General features: G+C 39.6%; 1 non-coding gene across 1 annotated transcript; it reads left to right on the plus strand.

Annotated features, from left to right (window-relative positions):
- The first annotated feature begins 3,510 nt into the window (after nucleotides 1-3,510).
- LOC112787844 (small nucleolar RNA R71) lies at nucleotides 3,511-3,618 on the plus strand. The gene has a single exon (XR_003195233.1). It is a non-coding gene; the product is annotated as a small nucleolar RNA R71 (small nucleolar RNA).
- Nucleotides 3,619-5,813: the final 2,195 nt, after the last annotated feature.

The following is a 5,813-nucleotide window of genomic DNA, read 5'->3' on the forward strand; positions in this document are numbered from 1 at the left end:
GGGAGGTGTTGATTTGCTCCCAATAGTTTTGTGGAGGAAAATGCATCCCTTGAGGCATCTCAGGGATTTCATGAGGAGTTTTCTCATGCTCTTGTCCATGAGTGGGATCTCTTGTTAGCTCCATCCTTTTCTTAGTGATGGGCTTGTCCTCATCAATGAGGATGTCTTCCTCTATGTCAATTCCAGCTGAATTGCAGAGGTGACAAATAAGGTGAGGGAAGGCTAACCTTGCTGCAGTAGAGGACTTGTCCGCCACCTTGTAGAGTTCTTGGGATAGAACCTCATAAACTTCTACTTCCTCTCTAATCATGATGCTATGAATTATGATAGCCTGGTCTATAGTAACTTCAGACCGGTTGCTAGTAGGAATGATTGAGCGTTGGATGAACTCCAACCATCCCCTAGCCACAGGCTTGAGGTCATGCCTTCTTAGTTGAACCGGCTTTCCTCTTGAATCACTCTTCCATTGAGCGCCCTCTTCACAGATGTCCATGAGGACTTGGTCCAACCTTTGATCAAAGTTGACCCTTTGATCAAATTGAATGCCAACCTTACATTTTCCGGACTAAAGTCTAAGTATTTCCCTCGGACCATTGTAAGCTAATCCTTAGGGTCCGGGTTCACACTTTGATCATGGTTCTTGGTGATCCATGCATTGGCATAGAACTCTTGAACCATTAAGATTCCGACTTGTTGAATGGGGTTGGTGAGAACTTCCCAACCTCTTCTTCGAATCTCATGTCGGATCTCTGAATATTCGCCCTTTTTGAGCTTAAAAGGGACCTCGGCGATCACCTTCTTCTTGGCCACAACTTCATACTTGATGCACCCTTGAGAGGAATCTCTCCATCTCCCATGACTCGGAGGTGGAAGATTTGGCCTTCCCTTTCCTCTTTCTAGAGATTTCTCCGGCCTTTGGTGCCATTAATGGTTATGGAAAAACAAAAAAGATTTATCTTTTACTACACCAAACTTAGAAGGTTTCTCATCCTCGAATAAAAGAAGAAAGAAGAGAGTATAAGAAGAAGAAATAGAGGAGATGGAGGGGGCTATGTGTTTCGGCCAAGGGGGATAGATGGTGTGTATGTTGTGTGAAAATGAAAGAGTGAAGATGGGTTTATATAGGAGTGGAGAGGGGGTATGGTTCGGCCATTATGGGTGGGTTTGGGTGGGAAAGTAGTTTGAATTTGAATGGTGAGGTAGGTGGGGTTTTATAGAGGATAGATGTGAGTGGTGAAGAGAATGGTGGGATTTGATAGGTGAGGGGTTTTTGGGGAAGAGGTATTGAGGTGATTGGTGAATGGGTGAAGAAGAGAGAGAGAGGCGGGGTAGGTGGAGATCCTGTGGGGTCCACAGATCCTGAGGTGTCAAGGATTTCTCATCCCTGCACCATGTGGCGTACAAAACGCCCCTTGTTGCCAATCCTGGTGTTAAACGCCAGGCTGCTGCCCATTTCTGGCATTTCACGCCAGCTTCTTGCCCATTCCTAGCATTAAACACCAGTCTGGTGCCCATTTCTGGCGTTAAACGCCCAGAATGGTGCCAGACTGGGCGTTTAACGCCCATTCTGCTACCCTTACTGGCGTTTAAACGCCAGTAAGTTTCTCCTCCAGGGTGTTCTATTTTTCATTTTGTTTTTCCTTCTGTTTTTGCTTTTTCAATTGTTTTTATGACTTCACATGATCATCAACCTACAGAGAACATAAAATAACAAAAGAAAATAGAAATTTAACATAGATAAGTAAAAATTGCGTTGCCTCCCAACAAGTGCTTCTTTAATGTCAATAGCTTGACAGTGGCTCTCATGGAGCCTCACAGATGTTCAGAGCAATGTTGGAACCACCCAACACCAAACTTAGAGTTTGAATATGGGGGTTCAACACAAAACTTAAAGTTTGGTTATGGCCTCCCAACACCAAACTTAGAGTTTGACTGTGAGGGCTCTGTTTGACTCTGTATTGAGAGAAGCTCTTCATGGTTCCTCTCCATGGTGACAGAGGAATATCCTTGAGCTTTAAACACAAGGGAGTCTTCATTCACTCGAATGATCAATTCTCCTCTGTCAACATCAATCACAGCTTTTGCTGTGGCTAGGAAGGGTCTGCCAAGGATGATGGATTCATCCATACACTTTCCAGTCTCTAAGATTATGAAATCAGCAGGGATGTAATGGTCCTCAACCTTTACCAAGACATCCTCTACAAGTCCATAAGCCTGTTTCTTTGAATTGTCTGCCATCTCCAGCGAGATTCTTGCAGCTTGTACCTCAATGATCCCTAGCTTCTCCATTACAGAGAGAGGCATAAGGTTTATACTTGATCCCAGGTCACACAGAGCCTTCTCAAAGGTCATGGTGCCTATGGTACAAGGGATTGAGAATTTTCCAGGGTCTTGTCTCTTTAGAGGTAATTTCTACCTAGTCAAGTCATCCAGTTCTTTGATGAGCAATGGAGGTTCATCCTCCCAAGTCTCATTACCAAACAACCTGGTATTTAGCTTCATGATTGCTCCAAGGTACTTAGCAACTTGCTCTTCAGTAACATCTTCATCCTCTTCAGAGGAAGAATACTCATCAGAGCTCATGAATGGCAGAAGTAAATTTAATGGAATCTCTATGGTCTCAGTCTGAGCCTCAGATCCCCATGGTTCCACATCAGGGAACTCCATGGAGGTCAGTAGACGTCCATTGAGGTCTTCCTCAATGGAGATTACTGCCCCTTCCTCCTCTCCAGGTTTGGCCATGTGAGACGTGTTTATGGCCTTGCACTCTCTCTTTGGATTCTCTTCTGTATTGCTTGGGAGAGTACTAGGAGGGAATTCAGTAATTTTCTTACTCAGCTGTCCCACTTGTGCCTCCAAATTTCTAATGAAGGACCTTGTTTCAGTCATGAAACTTTGAGTGGTTTTAATTAGATCAAAGACAATGGTTGCTAAGTCAGAGTGGCTTTTCTTAGAGTCCTCTGTCTGTTGCTGAGAAGATGATGGAAAAGGCTTGCTATTGCTAAACCTGTTTCTTCCACCATTATTGTTGTTGAAACCTTGTTGAGGTCTCTGTTGATCCTTCCATGAGAGATTTGGATGATTTCTCCATGAAGGATTATAGGTGTTTCCATAGGGTTCTCCCATGTAATTCACCTCTTCTATTGCTGGGTTCTCAGGATCATAAGCTTCTTCTTCAGAGGAAGCTTCCTTAGTACTGCCTGTTGCTGCTTGCATTTCAGACAGACTCTGAGAAATCATATTGACTTGTTGGGTTAATATTTTATTCTGAGCCAATTTGGCATTCAGAGTATCAATCTCAAGAACTCCTTTCTTCTGAGTTGTCCCATTATTCACAGGATTTCTTTCAGAAGTGTACATGAATTGGTTATTTGCAACCATTTCAATGAGTTCCTAAGCTTCTGCAGGCGTCTTCTTCAGATGAAGAGATTCTCCAGCAGAGCTGTCCAATGACATCTTGGATAGTTCAGACAGACCATCATAGAAGATACCTATGATGCTCCATTCAGAAAGCATGTCAGAAGGACACCTTCTGATCAATTGCTTGTATCTTTCCCAAGCTTCATAGAGGGATTCACCTTCCTTCTGTCTGAAGGTTTGGACTTCCACTCTAAGCTTGCTCAATTTTTGAGGTGGAAAGAACTTTGCCAAGAAGGCATTAACCAACTTTTCCCAAGAGTTCAGGCTTTCTTTAGGTTGTGAATCCAACCATGTCCTAGCTCTGTCTCTTATAGCAAAAGGAAAAAGCATGAGTCTGTAGACTTCAGGGTCAACCCCATTGGTCTTGACAGTGTCACAGATTTGCAAAAATTCAGCTAAGAACTGATGAGGATCTTCCAATGGAAGTCCATGAAACTTGCAATTCTGTTGCACTAGAGAAACTAATTGAGGCTTAAGCTCAAAGTTGTTAGCTCCAATGGCAGGGATTGAGATGCTTCTCCCACAGAAGTTGGGAGTAGGTGCAGTAAAGTCACCAAGCACCTTTATTGCATTGTTGGCATTGTTGTTTTCGGCTACCATGGTTTCTTCTTCCTTGAAAAGCTCTGTTAGGCCCTCTAAAGAGAATTGTTCTTTAGCTTCTCTTAGCTTTCTCTTCAAGGTCCTTTCAGGTTCAGGATCAGCTTGAACAAGTATGCCTTTATCTTTGTTCCTTCTCATATGAAAGAGAAGAGAACAAGAAAGTAGGGAATTCTCTATGTCACAGTATAGAGATTTCTTGAGGTGTCAGAGGAAAAGAAGAATAGAAGGAGGAGGTAGATGGAAGAGAATTCAAACATATAAAGAAGGAGGGAGTTCGAATTGCACCTTAAGGAAGAGTGTTAGTCCTTTAAATAGAAGGATGTGAGAAGAGGGGAAGAATTTTCGAAAATAAATTAAAAAGATTTTGAAATAATAAAAAGAAATTTTGAAAATTTGATTGAGATTTTCGAAAATTAAGATTGGGAAAGAAATTAAGTAATTTTTGAAAAAGATTTTGAAATTAGAAATAAAAAAGATATGATTGAGAGTTAATTTTGAAAAAGATGTGATTGAAAAGATCTGATTGAGAGGATATGATTGAAAATCAAACTAAAAAGAGAAAGTTTTAAAAATTAAAGTTAATTTACTTGACTAACTAGAAATTAGAAGATATGATTCTAGAATTAAAACTTTTGATCCTTTCTTAATAGGCAAGTAACAACTGGAAAATTTTGAAGTAAGTCATTAATTATAACAAGGATTTTCGAAAATAATAAAAAATAGAAAGAAATTGATTTTGAAGAGATATGATTGAAAAGATATGGTTTGAAAAAGATTTGATTTTGTAAAATTATGAAGATTTGAAAAAAATTTGAATTAAAAACAAAATCTTCCCTCTAATGTCATCCTGGCGTTAAATGCCCAGAATGGCATCCATTCTGGCGTTTAAGGCTCAAAATGCTACCCTTTTGGTCGTTAAACGCCCAGCCAGGTACCCTGGCTGGCGTTTAAACGCCAGTTTTCCTTCATCACTGGGCGTTTTGAATGCCCAGCTTTTTCTGTTTGATTCCTCTGCTGAATGTTCTGAATCTTCAATTCTCTGTATTATTGACTTGAAAAGAGACAATTTTGAAAATATTTTTGGATTTTTAATGATGAGAAACAATAAAAATTGCAACTAAGATCAAATAAACAATGCATGCAAGACACCAAACTAAAAAAAAATTCATATAAGAGACACTAACAAATTGAGAATGCATATGAGAAACAACAAAACACACAAAACAAGAGAATTTAAAGATCAGAGCAATGAAATCATCAAGAACAACTTGAAGATTAATGAAGAACATATTGCATATTTTCGAAAAATGCAAGAAGAATTAAGACATGCAATTGACACCAAACTTAAAAATTGATAGTAGACTCAAACAAGAAACATAAAATATTTTTGATTTTTATGATTTTATAAATTTTTTTGTGATTTTCGAAACTTATATGGAAAAGAAAACAAAGGGATTCAAAACTTTTAATAAGAATTCCAGGAATCATGCAATGTTAGTCTAAAGCTTCAGTCTAAAAAGATTAGACATGGTTGACCAAGCTTCAGCAGGACATTACATTCAGCAGCTAAATTGATGAGAATCAATCAGCTTTTGTGATGATAAGAATATCACCTTGAAACTCTAGAATTCATTCTTAGAAACTCTGAAAAATAAAAAGAAAAGTACCTAATCTAATCAACAAGATGAACCGTCAGTTGTCCAAACTCGAACAATCCCCGGCAATGGCGCCAAAAACTTGGTATGCGAAATTGTGATCATCAACAATGGTGCCAAAAACTAACCAGCAAGTGC

This window comes from Arachis hypogaea, chromosome 20 (genome assembly GCF_003086295.3).
Source record: "Arachis hypogaea cultivar Tifrunner chromosome 20, arahy.Tifrunner.gnm2.J5K5, whole genome shotgun sequence".
NCBI classification, from domain to species: Eukaryota; Viridiplantae; Streptophyta; class Magnoliopsida; order Fabales; family Fabaceae; genus Arachis; species Arachis hypogaea.